Genomic DNA, 21,250 nt, shown 5'->3' with positions numbered 1-21,250 from the left:
CGTCCTCCAAAGTTAGAATCAGGCCCCTTATCTTGTGGCCATGTTGGAAATAAAAAGGTTTTCTTGATACCTATTTTTCACTTTTTATGTCAGCAAATGAATTGCTATATACTCGGTATAGAATAAAAACCCATTGCAAGGTGCAGCTCATTTATTGGCTCTGGGTACCTAGGGCTCTAGATGAACCTACAAGCCCTATATATCCCCACAACCAGAAGAGTCCAGCGGACATAACGGTTTATTGTTTTAAAAAATCTGACATCGCAGGAAAAAGTTACAGAGAAAAACGTAGAGAAAAATTGCTGTTTTTTTACCTCAATTTCAATATTTCTTTTATTTCAGCTGTTATTTTCTGTAGGAAACACTTGTAGGATCTACTCAAATGACCCCTTGCTGAATTCTGATATTTGTCTACATTTCAGAAATGTTTAGCTTTCTGGGATCCAGCATTGGTTTCTCACCCATTTCGGTCACTAACTGGAAGGAGGCTGAAAGCACAAAAAATAGGCAAAATGTGGTATGTCCCAGTAAAATGTCAAAATTGTATTGAAAAATGGGGTTTTCTATTTCAAGGCTGCCAGTTCCTGAAAGCTGGGAAGATGGTGATCTTGCCACCACAAACTCTTTGTTGATGCCATTTTCAGGGAAAAAACCACGAGCCACCTTCTGCAGCCCTTTTTTCCCATTTAAAAAAGAAAAAAGAATTCACTGTATTTTGGCTAATTTCTTGGTCTCCTTCAGGGGAACCCACAAAGTCTGGGTACCTCTGGAATCCCTAGGATGTTGGAAAAAAAGGACGCAAATTTGGCATGGGTAGCTTATGTGAACAAAAATTATGAGGGCCTAAGGGCGAACTGCCCCAAATAGCCAAAAAAGGCTCGGCACAGGTGGGGAAAAGGCCTGGCAGCGAAGGGGTTAAAAGGTGGACCTTATGTTTACTAGAGTCAGCCTGCACAACTTTAAGCTCTATAAAGGTGGAATTCGAAGTATATTAACATTAAGATCTCATCTTACCCTTGGGTAAGGGTCGCTCCCCATGGGCGCACATTACTGTTGGCCATTGGGGGCAGATGGGCCTATTTTTGGAAGGCCCATCTGCCCCAAGGGGGGGGGGGGGGGCAGAAAGCCCACCAGAGGCCAGGGATTTTTTTTTTCAAAAATAAGAGGGTGGGGGTATGGCCATATCCCCACCCCAAATAAATGGGGCCAAAGTTGTTCTGCCCACTGGGCAATTACCCCTGATACACACCCCGGGGTGCAGAAAGTCTACTAGATGCCAGGGAATTTAAAAAAACAAAAAATATTGGGGTGGTGGCTACCAACCCAGTATGGGCCTGGTTACGCCCCCACCTCAACTGAAGGGGGTAACAGTCTTTCAGCTCTCCCCCGCACTCTAAAACATCTTATCCCACAGCAAGCAAGAATACATTTGATTATTTTGGGTTTTAGTTTTACATTTGGGCCATGAGAGCTTGGCTTACTCTCAAAATCGTCTCACTTGGAATGGTGAGGACTGCACTTTATGGACTTTGGGATGCTTCAATGTAGAAAAATCCACAAGACCTAGACATATCTGAAAACTAAACATCTGGGTGATTCCAGGGTGGTGTGTTTCACATGCACCCTGCACCATTTTTGTACCCACAATCCCCTGCAAACCTCCAACTTTGCTGGAAATCACATATTTTTCCAATGTTTTTGTGATGGAACCTTCCGGAATCTGCAGGAATCCACAAAATTCCTACCACCCAGCATTGTCTCATCTATACCGATAAAAATTCTGCTGCACTTGTCAGCCTAAAAATGTTTTTTTGCAAAGTGCCCTTATGGACCCCCTGTGCTCCCCCTCAATATCGAGATGCTTTTGGCTCTTCCCTTTCACAAGCACTTGGCCCACCTACACAAATGAGGAATCATTTTTACCGGGAGACTGAGGGGAACATTGGGTGGTATGAAATGTGTCCCAGTGCGGTGATCCCACACAGAAAGGTGGGAAAAATGTGATTTTTTTAGCTAAATTTGAGGTTTGCTGAGGATTCTGGGTAAGAAAACATTGGGGGATCCACGCAAGTCACACCTCACTGGACTCCCTCAGGTGTCTAGTTTTCAGAAATGTCTGGGTTTGGTAGGTTTCCCTAGAAGGCTGCTGAGCCCAGGACCAAAAACGCAGGTGCCCCCCTGCAAAAACAGGTAGTTTTGTATTTGATAATTTTGATGTGTCCAGATAGTGTTTTGGGGCATTTCCTTTCGCGGGCAGTAGGCCCACCCACAAAAGTGAGGTACCATTTTTATTGGGAGACTGGGGGGAACGCTGGGTGGAAGGAAATTTGTGGCTCCTCCCTGATTCCAGAACTTTCTGTCACCGAAATGAGAGGAAAAAGTGTTTTTTTGCCAAATTTTGAGGTTTGCAAAGGATTCTGGGTAACAGAACCTGGTCAGAGCCCCACAAGTCACCCCATATTGGATTCCCCTAGGTCTCTAGTTTTCATAAATGCGCTGGTTTGCTAGGTTTACCCAGGTGCTGGCTGAGCTAGAGTCCACAATCCACAGGTAGGCACTTTGTAAAATGACACCTCTCTTTCTGTGAAAAAATGTGATGTGTCCACGTTGTGTTTTGGGCCATTTCCTTTCGGGGCCGCTAGGCTTACCCACGCAAGTGAGGTACCATTTTTATCGGGAGACTTGAGGGAACGCTGGGTGCAAGGAAATTTGTGGCTCCTCTCAGATTCCAGAACTTTCTGTCACCGAAATGAGGGGAAAAAGTGTTTTTTTGGCCAAATTTGGAGGTTTGCAAAGGATTCTGGGTAACAGAACCTGGTCAGAGCCCCACACGTCACCTCATATTAGATTCCCCTAGGTGTCTAGTTTTAAAAAATGCGCTGGTTTGCTAGGTTTCCCCAGGTGCCCGCTGAGCTAGAGGCCACAATCCACAGGTAGGCACTTTGTAAAATAACACCTCTCTTTCTGTGAAAAAATGTGATGTGTCCACGTTGTATTTTGGGCCATTTCCTTTCGGGGCCGCTAGGCTTACCCACACAAGTGAGGTACCATTTTTATCAGGAGACGTGAGGGAACACTGGGTGCAAGGAAATTTGTGGCTCCTGTCAGATTCCAGAACTTTCTGTCACCGAAATGAGAGGAAAAAGTGTTTTATTGGCCAAATTTTGAGGTTTGCAAAGGATTCTGGGTAACAGAACCTGGTCAGAGCCCCACAAGTCACCCCACCTTGGATTCTCCTAGGTGTCTAGGTTTCAGAAATGTGCTGGTTTGCTAGTTTTCCCCAGGTGCCGGCTGAGCTAGAGGCCAAAATCCACATTTAGGCACTTTGTAAAATACACCTCTGTTTTCTGTGAAAAAAAATTGATGTGTCCACGTTGTGTTTTGGGGCATTTCCTTTCACGGGCGCTAGGCCTACCCCCACAAGTGAGGTACCATTTTTATAAGGAGACTTGACGGAATGCTGGGTGGAAGGAAATTTGTGTCTCCTCTCAAATTCCAGAACTTTCTGTCACCAGAATGAGAGGAAAAAGTGTTTTTTGGGCCAAATTGTTAGGTTTGCAAAGGATTCTGGGTAACAGAACCTGGTCAGAGCCCCACAAGTCACCCCATCTTGGATTTCCCTAGGTGTCTAGTTTTCAAAACTGCACAGGTTTGCTAGGTTTCCCTAGGTGCCGGCTGAGCTAGAGGCCAAAATCCACAGCTAGGCACTTTGCAAAAAACAGCTCTGTTTTCTTTGTGAAAATGTGATGTGTCTACGTTGTGTTTTGGGGCATTTCCTGTCACGGGTGCTAGGCCTATCCATGCTAGTGAGGTACCATTTTTATCGGGAGACGTGGGGGAACACAGAATAGCAAAACAAGTGTTATTGCCCCTTGTCTTTCTCTATATTTTTTCCTTCCAAATGTAAGACAGTGTGTAAAAAAGACGCCTATTTGAGAAATGCCCTGTAATTCACATGCTGGTATGGGCACCACGGAATTCAGAGATGTACAAATAACCACCGCTTCTCAACACCTTATCTTGTGGCCATGTTGGAAATAAAAAGGTTTTCTTGATACCTATTTTTCACTTTTTATATGTCAGCAAATGAATTGCTATATACTCGGTATAGAATAAAAACCCATTGCAAGGTGCAGCTCATTTATTGGCTCTGGGTACCTAGGGCTCTAGATGAACCTACAAGCCCTATATATCCCCGCAACCAGAAGAGTCCAGCGGACATAACGGTTTATTGTTTTAAAAAATCTGACATCGCAGGAAAAAGTTACAGAGAAAAACGTAGATAAAAATTGCTGTTATTTTCCCTCATTTCAATATTTCTTTTATTTCAGCTGTTATTTTCTGTAGGAAACACTTGTAGGATATACTCAAATGACCCCTTGCTGAATTCAGATATTTGTCTACATTTCAGAAATGTTTAGCTTTCTGGGATCCAGCATTGGTTTCTCACCCATTTCGGTCACTAACTGGAAGGAGGCTGAAAGCACAAAAAATAGTAAAAATGGGGTATGTCCCAGTAAAATGTCAAAATTGTATTGAAAAATGGGGTTTTCTATTTCAAGGCTGCCTGTTCCTGAAAGCTGGGAAGATGGTGATCTTGCCACCGCAAACTCTTTGTTGATGCCATTTTCAGGGAAAAAACCATGAGCCACCTTCTGCAGCCCTTTTTTCCCATTTAAAAAAGAAAAAAAAATTCACTGTATTTTGGCTAATTTCTTGGTCTCCTTCAGGGGAACCCACAAAGTCTGGGTACCTCTGGAATCCCTAGGATGTTGGAAAAAAAGGACACAAATTTGGCGTGGGTAGCTTATGTGAACAAAAATTATGAGGGCCTAAGGGCGAACTGCCCCAAATAGCCAAAAAAAGGCTCGGCACAGGTGGGGAAAAGGCCTGGCAGCGAAGGGGTTAAAAAGGTGGACCTTATGTTTACTAGAGTCAGCCTGCACAACTTTAAGCTCTATAAAGGTGGAATTCAAAGTATATTAAAATTAAGATCTCATCTTCACCACCACCATGCCAAATAAGCATCATACCCCAGTACTGACTAAACTCACAAATATTTCACTGGACCATGGTGTTAGATCATGGAGTGGGCTCAGACCTCAAAAAGGCATTCTTTGCCCCTTTACTAGAAATGAAATCCCAGAGCAAGTGGCCATCAACTCTCCAACTACACCTGATGTCAACCTACCCCACCACCAATGCAATTTAAAATTGAAGAACTTGAGGTGAATGGTCAACCTAGGTGAGATAATTACTCTTCTTTACTATCAACAATTGATATTAAGGCTAGCTAGGAGTGACCACCCATTTACTATCCTCAATAAGCTACTCAAAACTTTAACAATGCAATCAGCAGCAGTAATACTGCTGTATCTCTCAGTTGCATCTGCTACCAATGATCATGGAAGCCCAATCTAGCACATTTAATAAGGTTCTGTTTATGCTGGGACAGGTCTTGCATGGATTATTGCTATTCTGGCCCCCTAACTGGTTCTCTGCTGGGGACGTAATGGTTACGTCTCGCGGCACAGTGCTCCTGTGTTGAGGATGAAACCATTATATCCCGGGACTGGAGCTCGGAGGAGCAGGCTAATTTGGCAGGGCTGGAAGGGGAATCACTTCCCCTTCCACCCCCGACTCCGCCCAAACCCCCCAGTGACGTCTGATGACATCAGCATGCGATCGCGTGCTGACCTCATCAGAGGTCCCCTCCCATCGCGCTGGAAGCATGCTTTTAGCGCGATGCGGAAAAGAAATGCTATGCATTTCTCTTCCGCTCGGGATGAGGGGGCAGCTAGAGGCATGAAACGAAAGGAAAGGCTTTTCCTTTCCTTTCATGTCTCTGCAAGCATTTCTGCTGCCCGACTTCGATGAGATCGGGCAGCAGAAATGCCCACTAGATACCAGGGAATTTTTTGTGTGTGATACTTACTCATAAGGGGAGCGGTACTTGGGCAACGGCCGCTCCCCAGGAGGCCAAATTATTTTTAGGCCATTTAGACACCAGGGATTGTTTTTACGCATAAGGGGAGCGGCCCCTTGGGCAAGGGCCGTTTCCCAGGGGGGCAAAACATTTTTAGGCCTTTTCTGCCCCCCGGGGGCAGATCAGACTATTATAATTAGGCAGATGTGTCCCCAAGTGGGGCAGAAACCTCTAGACACCAGGGATATGTATATTTTTGAATTTACTTAATGTTGTTATGTATGGGAAGCAACCCCTTAAGCAAGGGTCGCTCCCCTGGGGGGCCAATTGTATTTAGTGCATTTCTGCCCCCCTTGGGGGCAGATTGGCCTATTCTTATTAGGCCAATCTGCCCCCAAGGGGGGCAGAAACCATTAGACACCAGAGTTTTTTTTTTTATATACTTGCGCATAAGGGGAGTGGCCCCTTAGGCAAGGGCCGCTCCCCAGGGGGGCAAAATATTTTTTGCCATTTTCTACCCCCACCCCGGGGGGAATATTATAATTAGGCTGATCTGCCCCCAGGGGGGCAGAAACCCCTAAACACCAGGGATTTTTTTTTTGCATCAATTTCCACGCAAGGGGTGCGACCCCTTAGGCAAGGGTTGTTCCCATTGGGGGCAAATTTATTTTAGGCCATTTCTGCCCCCCTTGGGGGAAGATCGGGCTATTTTTATTTGCCCAATCTGCCCCCAAGGGGGACAGAAACCATTAGGCACTGGGGATTTTTTTTTGTGGCAATTTCACGCAAGGGGAGCGACCCGTTAGGCAAGGGTCGCTCCCCTGGGGGGGGTAATTTATTTTAGGCCATTTCTGCTCCTCTTGGGGGCAGATCGACCTGTTTCTATTAGGCCAATCTGCCCTCAGGGGGGGCAGAAACCACTTAGGCACCAGGGATTAGTATGTGTGTGTTTTGTTTGGGGGGGCAGGCCCTTGGGCAAGGGTCACTCCCCATGTGGGCACATTACTATTGGGGGCAGATCGGCCTATTTTTGGAAGGCCCATCTGCCCCAAGGGTGGCAAAAAGCCCACCAGAGACTAGGGAAGATTATTTTTCAAAATAAGAGGGTGGTGGTATGGCAAAATCCCCACCCCAAATAAATGGGGCCAAAGTTGTTCTGCCCACCAGTGGGCAGATGGGGCAATTACCCCCAATCCACACCCTGGGGTGGCAGAAAGTCTACTAGATGCCAGGGAATTCAAAACAAATTGTGGGGTGGTGGCTACCAAGCAGTATGGGCCTGGTTATGCCCCCATCCCAACTGAGGGGGTAACAGTCTTTCAGCTCTTACACTTAAACATCTTATCCCACGGCAAGCAAGAACACATTTGATTATTTTGGGTTTTGGTTTTACATTTGGGCCATGAGAGCTTGGCTTACTCTCAAAATCGTCCTACTTGGAATGGTGAGGACTGCACTTTTTGGACTTTGGGACGCTTCCATGTACAAAAATCCACAAGACCTAGACACATCTGAAAACTAAACATCTGGTTGATTCCAGGGTGGTGTGCTTCACATGCACCCTGCGCCATTTTCTTACCCGCAATGCCCTGCAAACCTCCAACTTTGCTGGAAATCACACATTTTTCCCACATTTTTGTGATGGAACCTTCTGGAATCTGCAGGAATCCACAAAATTCCTACCACCCAGCATTGTCTATACCGATAAAAATTCTGCTGCACTTGTCAGCCTATAAATGTTTTTTTTTCAAACTGCCCTTTTGGACCTGCTTTGGTCCCCCCTCAATTTCGACATGTTTTTGGCTCTTTCCTGTCACAGGCACTTGGCCCACCTACATAAATAAGGTATCATTTTTAACAGGAGATTTAGGGGAACGTTGGGTGGTAGGTGCGGTGATCCCACACAGAAATTTGATTTTTTAGCTAAATTTGAGGTTCGCTGAGGATTCTGGGTGAGAAACATTGGGGGATCTACGCAAGTCACACCTCCCTGGACTCCCTCGGGTGTCTTCTTTTCAGAAATGTCTAGGTTTGGTAGGTTTCCCTAGATGGCTGCTGAGCCCAGAACCAAAAACGCAGGTGTCCCCCCAGGTAGTTTTGTATTTGATAATTTTGATGTGTCCAGGTAGTGTTTTGGGGCATTTCCTTTCGCGGGCACTAGGCCTACCAACACAAGTGAGGTACCATTTTTATCGGGATTCTTGGGGGAACACTGGGTGGAAGGAAATTTGTGTCTCCTCTCAGATTCCAGAACTTTTTGTCACCGAAATGTGAGGAGAAAGTGTTTTTGAGGTTTGCAAAGGATTCTGGGTAACAGAACCTGGTGAGAGCCCCACAAGTCACCTCATATTGGATTCCCCTAGGTGTCTAGTTTTAAAAAATGTGCAGGTTTGGTAGGTTTCCCTAGGTGCCGGCTGAGCTAGAGGCCAAAATCTACAGCTAAGCACTTTGCAAAAAATAACTCAGATTTCAATGTAAAAACGTGATGTGTCCATGTTGCGTTTCCTCTCGCGAGCATTAGGCCTACCCAAGCAAGTGAGGTACCATTTTTATTGGGAGACTTGGGGGAACACAGAATAGCAAAACAAGTGTTATCGCCCCTTGTCTTTCTCTACATTTTTTTATTCCAGCAGACGTAATGGTATATTGCTTTAAAAAATCTGACATCGCAGAAAAAAAGTTACAGAGTAAAACGTGGAGAAAAATTGCTGTTTTTCCACCTCAATTTCAATAATTTTTAATTTTAGTTGTTACTTTCTGTAGGAAACCCTTGTATGATCAACACAAATGACCCCTTGCTGAATTCAGAATTTTGTGTACTTTTCGGAACTGTTTCGCTTTCTGGGATCCAGCATTGGTTTCACACCCATTTCTGTCACTAACTGGAAGGAGGCTAAAAGCACAAAAAATAGTAAAAATGGGGTATGTCCCAGTAAAAGGCCAAAATTTTGTTGAAAAATTGGGTTTTATGATTCAAGTCTGCCTGTTCCTGAAAGCTGGGATACTTGTGATTGTAGTACCACAAACCCTTTGTTGATGCCATTTTCAGGGGTAAACCACAAGCCTTCTTCTGCAGCCCTTTTTTCACATTAAAAAAAATAATAAATTGCTGTATTTTGGCTAATTTCTTGGTCTCCTCCAGGGGACCCCACAAACTCTGGGTACCCCTAGAATCCTTGGGATGTTGAAAAAAGGACGCAAATTTGGCATAGATAGCTTATATGGACAAAATGTTATGAGGGCCTAAGCGCGAATTGCCCCAAATGGCCAAAAAAAGGCTTGGCACAGGAGGGGAAAAGGCCTGGCAGCAAAGGAGAAGCAACACCTTGAGGTGAGGAATAGGAGTTCTATGACCATGTTCATTTTTGACAGGCGAATAATTACTATCAAGAGCCTTACTTAAACTTTGCATATCTTTGCACACCTTGTGCTAAATTGCATTTGACAATGGACTCTCCCCAGGAAGAGTGCAGCAGTAGTAGGTATCACAGTAGCATTAGGCCCTTTGGCAGACAAGAGAGGCAAAACATAATTATTCCCTTTGGGCTGCAGAATTTTTAAAACTCCGGTGCCTAGTCAGAATATTTTTGGAGAAATCAAGATGTAGAGCATTGCTGTTGCTTAATTATAATGATATGACACCTCAAATTACCATTCGTTTTCCTTTAAAAGGGGAAGAAGGGGAAAGGGAGTAAGAATTTTCCTCGGCACTTTGACAAGCTGAGAGCAGGTAGAAACCACTAAAAATGGCACCTATGAACTGGGGCACAGAAAAGAGACCTGGAACTCCACACATTGGGGGGTTCTGCATTCAGACTGGACTGGGAAAAAGAAGACTACCACAGCCCTGTCAGATATAAGGATTCAATCTAGCCCTGCACTGGATAAAGGGGCAATCTCCATCTGCTGGGCCTGTATAAGAGACTTGAAAAGCCATTGGTGTCAACGGCTGCTGACAGGTCAAAAAGGATCTAAACTATAATGCCGTCAACATCCACCACTGACTGAATATCATCAAGGGCAGCAATGAGGACTCTCCCTTTGCCATCGGTATTGTTTCAGCCAGATTGAGTGAGGTCCTAAAGAAAACAGGGAAGTTGAGGGTTCACATTTTTCTCCATTATTTTAGCTAGGAAATGAGAGAGAGAGAATGGGCAGATGTCCTTGGTGGAAGATTACCACTTGCTTAAGTCTGGAAGATATGGTAGTTGTGGCGATAGAACATTTAAGATTGTGGCAGACACAATAGACAGTACTTTCTTAAGATATGTGGGTTAAAGTGGGTCAACGTTTGTGCCAGATGTGATGAGGTTGTGTTCTTTCTTGACTTCAGCTTCAGAGAGGGAAGAAACACATTCCAGGCATAAAGAGGGCTGCCAGATGTTTCAGTGTTTTCATCAAAAAAGCTACATAGTTCATCAGAGAGCTTTTGAAGCCAAGTCATTCAGAATGTGCCCTTAACTAGTAGATATTGTGTGATGCTGTAAGTGTAACAGGAATGCCAAATGATGTGTCCCATGCTCATTGTGCCAAAGGAATCTAGTTATACCTCAACAATGAGGCCTTTGTGGGCCAAAACTGTCTGACTTGGCTTGTGATCTTGTTCAGAGGGGATGTGGCTTAGCAGTTCACACTGAGCAGTTTCAACTGGAGCAGGAGCAAGGCTGATATGCCTGTAGCTCGTCTTTGTGTGCAGTGAAATACTAGGCAAGAAAATATATTGCTAATGGTGTCTAAGGGAGAGACCCAAACGTGATAAAAATGAAGACAGTTAGATTTAGGGATGAGGAATTATTGCAGAAACATAAACTTATAATAAGAAACAATGATAAAGTCAAACACAGACTAATTCTACAGATGCTGTGTAACAAGACTGTGGGAAAACAGGGCTGATTGCAGAGGCCCCCTAACTTTTTGCCCCGTTTTCCACTTTTTGCTGGTGTTTTCCTGACTCTGATGGTGCCCTGGATACTGCTAACCAGTCCCAGGGCCTGTGCTCTGTGTAAAATCAATATGCAAATTAGGCTAATTATAATTGTCTAAGTTAACCTACCTATAAGTCCCTAGTATATGGTAGGGCATGTAGGTTTAGGGACCACAGCGTAGGTAGTGCACCCATAGGTGCACTGCTGAGGTGCCCAGTGTCATTTTAAAGGCAGGCCTGCCTTGCTGGCTGCTTTTAAATTAAAGTTATATGCAAATTCGACTTTGGAATTAAAAGTAGTTCCAAAGTCTTAAACTACCTTATTTTTACATATAAGTCACGCCTAAGGTGTGCCCTATGTGCCCCTAGGGCTGGGTGCCATGTAACTATAAGCAGGGACCTTATAAAAATAGTTTTATAAGCCCTGGCGAGGTAAAAAACAGCCACAATCGTTTTTCCCTCATTGTAGCAAATGGCCTTCATAGGCTAGAATGGGGAGACTTGATTTTAATTTTTAAAGTCCTCTTAAATGATGGATACCAAGAGTTTGGTATCAAATACATTGTTATAATAAATCCCACAACTTTTAGTTGTGGGATTTAATATAACTTGTTCATGTAAAGAGTTATAAATTTTACCTGAAAAGTTGCCAGTTTCAGCCCTGCATTGTTTTTGCTGCTGTGCTATGATTGGCCAGCCTCTAGCAGCCTGGCCAGGCTGACTTGAATAGGTGTGAAGTGGCCTGGCTTCACACAAAGGAATGTGCCTGTGGGAGGGAATCTCACCTCAGCAGATGGTCAGGCAGGAAGGGGGAGGGCTGCCAAACTGGTCTTAAAAGGCAGAGAAGGGCATTTGGAGCAACCAGCAACACCCCCACATCCTGAAACCCCAGACAACTAGGTGCCCTCTTGATTAGATTAGGAGAGGGCAGGAGAGGGGTGTGTTTATGATTTTTAGCCACACCAGTGGGTGGGCTCAGCCAGATGTAACCTCCAAAAATCAGATTCAGCCATGATGGATTTTTGGAGAATGTTGCCTCTTGGGATTGATTTTTGCCACACCTCCCAGGAAGTGGTCATTACAGGGGGAAGAACCCTGCACCTGATTAGAGAACCAGGACCCCCCTGCTTTTCACCCAGGAGCAAGGATAAAACTGGCAGACCTGCACCCACACCTCAGATCCAAGTAAGATTCCAACAAGGAAGAACCAAAGGAGAAGAAGGACTGTCCTGCTGGACTTCTGGCCTGCACTTGGAATCTGCACTCAGAAGGACTGCACCAGCTGCATACTTGGGCTTCACCACAAGAAGGACTTTGCCTAGCTTCAACTGGTTCAAGGAGGGACTCCCTGTTTTCTACAGGTGAAAAATTACTAACCAGAGTCCCCTGCACCAACTCCTGAAGAAATCAACCAGCTGACCACTGCCCAGTGGCCAAAAAGGAGTTTTCAACAGGTGCATTCTGGGAGTTGTAGTCCACATCCCCGAGGACCATCTCAGAACTTCTGGACCCTTGGGGTGATCTGTGGACCTCAAAAGAACCGTAAAAGGACATCTGGGAGAAGCCCCAGAAGGTTGGAAAACTTTTGAAAAAAAGCTCCATAGAGGGACCGACCCGCCGCGGCAACTCTAGCCGGCTTGCCTCAACCGCGACCCAGCCTGATTTGCTGGTTCATCCCGGTAAAGAAAATCTCCGAAAAAGAGACTAAATCCGAAGGTAAAAAGTTGACCGGGACATCCCAGCCAGCGTATCCGAGGAGGGCTCCAGGGATGTCGGATCAAGATCCAAGTTTACCCCGGTCGAAGGATTTTCACCTTGAAAAAACGACTAAGTCCGAAGGTAAAAATATCCACCGAGGATTCCTGCGACGCGTATCTGGAGAAGGGCTCCAGGAGGTCGGATTGGACTGGCAGGTTCGTCCCGCTGAAGAAAATCTTCGAAAAAGAGACTAAGGGGGTCATTCTGACCCTGGCGGCCGGTGGCCGCCAGGGCCACCGACCACGGGAGCACCGCCAACAGGCTGGCGGTGCTCCCACGAGCATTCTGACCGCGGCGGTTTAGCCGCGGTCAGAAGCGGAAAGTCGGCGGTCCCCCGCCGACTTTCCGCTGCTCGGGGGAATCCTCCATGGCGGCGGAGCGCGCTCCGCCGCCATGGGGATTCTGACACCCCCTACCGCCATCCTGTTCATGGCGGGAAAGCCGCCATGAACAGGATGGCGGTAGGGGGTGCCGCGGGGCCCCTGGGGGCCCCTGCAGTGCCCATGCCAATGGCATGGGCATTGCAGGGGCCTCCGTAAGAGGGCCCCGCAAAGTATTTCAGTGTCTGCAAAGCAGACACTGAAATACGCGACGGGTGCAACTGCACCCGTCGCACCCCTGCAACTACGCCGGATCAATTCTGAGCCGGCGTCCTCGTTGCAGGGGCATTTCCTCTGGGCTGGCGGGAGCTCTTTTGGAGAGCGCCCGCCGGCCCAGAGGAAATGTCTGAATGGCCGCCGCGGTCTTTTGACCGCAGTGCGGTCATTCAGCGGCGGTACCTTGGCGGACGGCCTCCGCCGTCCGCCAAGGTCAAAATGACCCCCTAAGTGTGAAGGTAAACTTTTAACCGAGGCCTCCCACGGCCTGTAGCTGAGTAGGGCTCCATTGCGGTCTGCCTTAAACTTTGACTTTGCCCCGGTCGAGGTGCAACCACATGACCCGATTGGCGCTTCTTGTTTCTAGGTGCTAAAAAAACAATAATTCTTTAAAAATTCATATCTCTGGTTCCCTTTATTCGATTTTATTCCTTTTTTGTGACATTTTAAAGATAAAAATATAATCTATTTTTATAAATTGGTTTTGGATTTTTAAACTGTTTCCTGTGTTTTATTTAATTACTGTTTTGTGATATTTGAATGCTTTACACTCTTGGGATCATTACAACATTGGCGGTAAAAGCCGATTACCGCCGCGCAGAAGACCACCAACACACCGCCGCAGCTGCGGAATTCCGCAACAGCTATTATGACCCACATCTCGGAACTCGCCAAAATTCAGACACCCACACAAGTCAGCCACACCAAAGGTCAGTGATAAACTGGCGAAAACAAAACCTCCACCGTCACACAGAAATACGCCCACACTATCATGACACACGAATCCACGCAGCGGTCTTTCAACCGCGGTATTCCATTGGCGGTACACACCGCCGCGCTCACAATACACACACTCTTACAAAACACAGCCACATTGGACAATTCAAAATACACACACCTGATACACATACACACACCACTCCCACACACCCAATACAATATAAAACACACACCCACATCACCCACAAACCCCTACGACAAAAATTGAGAATGAAGCACAGAGAGAGACACCACCAGCAAGTACAACAGCATCCACAGGCACATAACACCATCACCCACACAACTTCCACGCACCTCACACAACACACCACTACATATCACCACACTTATCACCACACACACCACTCCACTCCACACATCACCTACACCACCCCATGGCACGGCAAAGACGCCACAGGTTCTCGGAGGAGGAGCTCAGGGTCATGGTGGAGGAAATCGCCAGGGTCGAGCCACAGCTATTTGGATCACAGGTGCAGCACACCTCAATTGCAAGGAAGATGGAGCTATGGCGAAGAATAGTGGACAGGGTTAATGCAGTGGGACAACACCCAAGAAATCAGGAGGACATTAGGAAAAGGTGGAACGACCTACGGGGGAAGGTGCGTTCCGTGGTCTCAAGACATCACCTTGTGGTTCAGTGGACTGGTGGCGGACCCCCACCTCCTCACCCACAACTAACAGCATGGGAGGAGCAGGTCTTGGCGATTCTGCATCCTGAGGGCCTCGCAGGAGTAGGTGGAGGAATGGACTCTGGTAATTCAAATCTTAACTATTACATCCCCCACCCTACCTGCAGGCTATCACATACCCCCACCCTCGCCCTCACCCCTATCACTCCAACTCCTCACAAATGTACCAATATCACAAACCACACATCCCAACACAAAGCCCTGCATGCAACAACAAAGCATGGACACCCATCACCAAAGCATGCACACTGCACATACCCATACACCCCCCTAAACCATCATCACACAAGCTCCCACACAGGAAAGCCAGCACTGGGGTACACGGTCACCCACCCATTGCACACCATGCCACACACAGATGCAATAATCATGCCTTTCCACCCCTGCGGGACCCCTACCCAACGTCACCAGACAGGAGGGTCCAGACATGTCCACTCCACCCACAGAAGAGGCCCACAGTGATGACAGCACCTCTGTCCAACTGGATCTAGATGACCAGCCCGGACCATCGGGGGCCTCAGGACAGTCGGTTCCCATCACACAGGCACAAGCCACCACAGACCTTCCCCACTCTGGAAACACCAGCACAGCACCCACCCAGCGGGCCCATACCTCTGTCCCCAGGACACGTCAATCAGCTGTTTGTCCACCACTACAGGGAACCCAGGATAACCCACCACCCCAACAACAACAGGGACCTGGGGGCAGTGGGCACACAGTCCACGGGACGGAGGCCCAGGAGCACAGGGGAACTGGGAGGGCTGCCCTGCGACAGGGGGCGGACAGGCCAAGGGAACCCACTCTCCACGAGGCCCTATCCTCCATCATGGGAGCATACCACCACTCCCAGGAGACGATGGCAACGGTGCTGGCCAAGTTTCAGGAGACCCAGCGCATGCAGGAGGAACAGTATATGGGCTTCAGGGAGGAACTCAGAACCATCAGCTCCACCCTGGGCACCATCGTAGGGGTGCTGAAGGAACTACTTACCACCAGGAGGGACACTGTGGCACTCCAAGGGGCCCCTGACACTAGCATGGATGATGAACTGCCCACCACCTCTGCCGGCGCTAGTGGACAGGACGCCCACCACAGGACCACCACACCAGCACCCCACCCCCTGCAGAGGGAGAACCACCCCGCAAACGGTCCCTGAGATCCAGGAACAAGACACAGCACGATGCCAAGACCCCGCCAAGAAATGAGACCACCCTGATTGTCATCCCACTGTCCCACTTTGTCACCCTGTCCATAATCAAACTGCCCCAGCTCCACTTCCTATGCCCATATGGGCAATGCACCTGTGAGACTAATAGACTGGACTCTGCCATGGACACTCCTCCGCAATCACCCCTCACCATTTAACTTCCCCCTCCAATATTTTGCATTTAAATAAACACACCTAAAGCACAAAATGATCTGTAGTCTGTCTGTGATTTCGAAATAGTGTATTTGCAATTACAGTGACCAATGTTCTTGAAATAGTAATGTCAACATACCTATGCCACACAGCTTTAGTCCATGAGGAATCTAAGCAGATGACACACGTTGGGACCCACATCTGTGAAACCGTAAGGGAAAGTGACAACTCAGTGACCATACACTGGGTGAAAACGACAGACAGTAGAGAGGTAGTAGTGTAAAAGTACATGTAGTAGGCAGGAATGTATTCTCACCTGTGTTTCACTGGAAATATCGCTGGATCACTGAGTCCCTGTTCTGCATGTCTTCTTCCTCTGCTTCATCCTCATCACTGTCCACAGGCTCCACAGCTGCCACAACACCGCCATCTGGACAATCCTCCTGCAGAAAAGGCACCTGTCGTCGCAAAGCCAAGTTGTGAAGCATACAGCAGGCCACGATGATCTGGCACACCTTTTTTGGTGAGTAGAATAGGGATCCACCTGTCATGTGGAGGCACCTGAACCTGGCCTTCAGGAGGCCGAAGGTCCGCTCGATCACCCTCCTAGTTCGCCCATGGGCCTCGTTGTAGCGTTCCTCTGCCCTGGTCCTGGGATTCCTCACTGGGGTCAGTAGCCATGACAGGTTGGGGTACCCAGAGTCACCTGCAAATGGCGAGGGACAACTGTTAGACACACACTAACCTGTAGGGATAACCCCAGACAACCATTCCCACTGTCTTGCTTCCAGGGGCTCACCTAATAGCCACACACAGTGCCTCTGGAGTTGACCCATTACATAAGGGATGCTGCTATTCCGCAGGATGTAGGCGTCATGCACTGAGCCAGGGAACATGGCATTCACATGGGAGATGTACTGGTCTGCCAAACTACCATCTGTACATTCATCGAATGATAACTCTTCCGGTTTCTGTACACCTGTTCACTCCTGTGGGGGGGGACCAAAGCCACATGGGTCCTATGAATGGCACCTATGATATTGGGGATATGTCCAAGGGCATAGAAGTCACCTTTCACTGTAGGCAAATCCTCCACCTGAGGGAAAACGATGTAGCTCCGCATGCGTTTCAGCAGGGCAGGCAACACTCTGGACAATACGTTGGAAAACATAGGCTGGGACATCCCTGATGCCTCGGCCACAGTTGTTTGAAAAGAGCCACTTGCAAGGAAATGGAGCACTGATAGCACCTGCACTTGAGGGGGGATTCCTGTGGGATGGCGGATTGCTGACATCAGGTCTGGCTCCAGCTGGGTACACAGTTCCTGGATTGTGGCACGGTCAAACCTGTAGGTGATTATCAAATGTCTTTCCTCCATTGTCGACATGTCCACCAGCGGTCGGTACACCGGGGGATGCCGCCATCTCCTCACATGTCCCAGCGGGCGGTGCCTATGAAGGACAGAAGCGACCACAGAGTCTAACAACTCAGAGGTACGTACCCACAGTTTACACAGAACACCATTCATACACAAAAGTTGGCCTGTATGTGTGTTGAGACTAGGCCTAGGTATGTGTGACACAGTTGGAAATTAGGCCATGTTGGCCCCTGAAATGGTGGCTGCCTGACCTGTAAAGTGGGACAATGGGATGTGAGGTAACTGCCTTCACATCGGAGGAGTTGGAGAAGCTTGTTGATGGGGTCCTCCCCCAGTACACGCTACTCTACGGTCCTCCAGACAAACAGCTATGTACACAGGGAGCATGTTGCATGGGCTAAGCCTGTGTGGAGAGGGCTAAATGTAAGAAGGAAGGGGGCAGAGTTCTGCGTGCATGAAAGACGGTGGGTGCATGTGCCACATGGCAAGGGTAGGGATGGGGGCCACTCACTTTGACGGTGCAGTTGGTAATGACTTCTCTTCTTCCCCTGTACATTTCATGTAGGTCAGCACCCACCAGAAGAAAGATATTTAGCGTGCCATCGCCAAGGACGTCTGGACCCTGGGGGTCTACCACAGACGGAGCACACTATGCCGGAAAAGATGGGAGGACATTCGCCGCTGGAGCAAGAAGACGGCGGAGGCTCAGCTGGGGATGGCCTCCCAACGTGGGAGGGTTGCCCGTCGAACCATGACCCACCTGATGTGATGGGCGCTTGAGGGCATCACAGCAGACACAAGGGGGTAAGTCATTCAGCTGACTTTGCGCGCAGTGGAGTTGTCTGGGTGGGGGAGGAGGGCTGTGGGTTTCCCTAGGCCAGGGCGAGTTTCGTAGGCTAGGCCCCTCCGTAAGGCATGGCCCTGTGGCCCCCCACCCCACCTCTGTAGAGTGCCAAGTACAGCTATTCATGCCCCTGTGTCATCTATGGGTGCAGATGTCGTCCATAGCCTTGTAGGCCATTTCCAAGGGATTGCACTGTAGAGCCCAGGAGCGCAGCATAGTGCAGGGGGCTTCTGTGCCTGTCTTGTCTGCCAACGGTTTCGGTAATCCATGCACTCAACATGTCTTTATTCTGTTCCCCCCCCCCTTTTTGTGGTCCCCCTGTTCTTGTGTGCATTAGCATCATCAGGCGGAGGAGCAGTGGCACCGGAGCACGAGGGAGCTGCATCCCACATGGCCATGGAGGGCCACACTACGGACTCTGAATTCACCAGTGGGCGAGGGGAGCTCCACGGCGGGAACAGGAGCTGAGACCAGCGACACGGACTCGTCCTCTGATGGGAGCTCCCTTGTGGTGGCGGCAACATCTGTGCCCCCGCATCTACAGGTACAGCTGCCACCTCCCCTACCAGCACCGCCCTCCCAGGAGCCCCTCAGCCTTCGCCCCGTGCCCGCTCACCCAGGAGGGTGGGCATCACCTTCGCCCCAGGCACCTCAGGCCCTGCCCCAGTCACCCCTGCTGCCCTCAGTGAGGAGGCCATTGACCTCCTTAGGTCCCTCACTGTTGGGCAGTCTACCATTTTGAATGCCATCCAGGTTGTAGCAAGGCAGTTGCAACAAACTAATGCATTGCTGGAGGGCATTCATTCTGGTCAGGCGGCCCTTCACCGAGCCTTTCAAACTCTGGCCTCAGCACTGATGGCAGCCATTGTCCCTGTGTCTTGCCTCCCCCCTCCAACTTCCTCCACCCAGACCCAATCCCCTGTACCTCTGCCTATCCCAAGCACACCATCAGACCAGCCTACACACACCTCACCACACAAGGGAAGCTCAGGCAAACATAAGCACCACACATCCCACAGGCACTCACGCAAGCATCACACACATGCAGACACACCAACATCCACTGCCTCCACTGTGTCCCCCTCCTCCTCGTCTCCCTCCTCCCTCCCAGTCTCGTCTACACACACACCTGCATGCACTACTCTACAGCCACTACATCCCTCACCAGCACACCCACCAGCACACCCCGCTCCCGTGCAGTCACCACCCCTGCTACCATTCACACTTCCCCTGTGTCCTCTCCCAGTGTGTCTGTGACGCCCCCTCCCAAGATACACAAACGCAGGCACACACCCACCCAACAGCCATCCGCCTCACCACAGCCTCCAGCGCATGCACCTGCACCCAAAGTCACCAAACGTACACCTCCTACTACCACCACCTCTTCCTCCACTCCCAAACCCCCCCAGCTACCCGTCCCAGTGTGTCCAAAAAACTTTTCCTGTCCAGCCTTGAACTTTTTCCCACACCTCCCCCACCCCGTCCATCTCATAGGTCCCGAACCAGCACTTCAGCCACAACATCTCCGGGACCAGTGGTGCCTGTAGTCACAGGTATGTGGAGTGCACCGGCCACCAGGACAGCCAGTGTGGCACGGAGCCACAGCACAGCCAGTCCCCCCCCTGTGAAGCATCAGAAGTTGGCCAGTGCCCAGCGGGAGAGGGGGAAGACTCCAGCCACCAAAGCTGCTCCCAGGGGTCCCGGTGGGAGTGTGGACTCAGCTGTGACACCTCCCAAGGTGGGGAAGGGCCACAAGAAACCCGGCAAGTCTGGGAAGAGCAGCACGGCGGAGAAGACCGCCATCATCCCCGCTGCCCAGGAGGCCACCGCCAGCCCCATCCCCGCTGCCCAGGAGGGCCCCGCCAGCCCCATCCCAGCTGCCCAGGAGGCCACCGCCAGCCCCAGCCCAGCTGCCCAGGAGGGCCCCGCCAGCTCCATCCCAGCTGCCCAGGAGGGCCCCACCAGCCCCAGCCCAGCTGCCCAGGAGGGCCCCGCCAGCAAAAGCCCAGCTGCCCAGGAGGGCCCCGCCAGCACAAGCCCAGCTGCCCAGGAGGGCCCCGCCAGACCCCGGCCCAGCTGCCCAGGAGGGCCCCGCCAGCCCCAGCTGCCCAGGAGGGCCCCGCCAGCCCCAGCCCAGCTTCCCAGGAGGCCACCGCCAGCACAAGCCCCGCTGGGCCATGAAGGACCGCCAACTCAAGCACCGCTGAACAGGGCACCGCCAAATCAAGCACCGCTGAACAGGGCACGCCAACTCAAGCACCACTGAACAGGGCACCGCCAACTCAAGCACCGCTGAACAGGGCCCCGTCAACTCAAGCACCACTGAACAGGGCACCGCCAAATCAAGCACCGCTAGCCCATGAGCGGCAGGGGCACTGACGCAACTGGGACCGTCACCGGTGAGTGATGCACTCTGGACACCAGTCCCCCTCCAGAACCAGTGGAGAGATCCATCCACTACCTCTGTCCTTCACAGGATAAAGCACTCTGGGCACCAGTCCCCCTCCAGAACCAGTGGAGACATCCATCCACTACCTCTGTCCTTCACAGGATGAAGCACTCTGGGCACCAGGCCCCCTCCAGAACCAGTGGAGACTGTTATCAACTTGAGAGACTGTGGCTTTGCACTCCCCAGGATTGAACAGTGGGCAAACCACCCACTGGAGAGACTTGAGAGACTGTGGCTTTGCACTCCCCAGGATTGAACAGTGGGCAAACCACCCACTGGAGAGACTTGAGAGACTGTGGCTTTGCACTCCCCAGGATTGAACAGTGGGCAAACCACCCACTTGGGAGACTTGGAAGACTGTGGCTTTGCACTCCCCAGGATTGAACAGTGGGCAAACCACCCACTTGGGAGACTTGAGAGACTGTGGCTTTGCACTCCCCAGGATTGAACAGTGGGCAAACCACCCACTGTAGAGACTTAAGAGACTGTGGCTTTGCACTCCCCAGGATTGAACAATGGGCATTGAGCCCCCTCGTGGATCTGGCG

Source organism: Pleurodeles waltl, chromosome 4_2 (assembly GCF_031143425.1).
Source record: "Pleurodeles waltl isolate 20211129_DDA chromosome 4_2, aPleWal1.hap1.20221129, whole genome shotgun sequence".
In the NCBI taxonomy this organism is placed as follows: domain Eukaryota; kingdom Metazoa; phylum Chordata; class Amphibia; order Caudata; family Salamandridae; genus Pleurodeles; species Pleurodeles waltl.
This window is presented reverse-complemented; position numbering follows the sequence as displayed.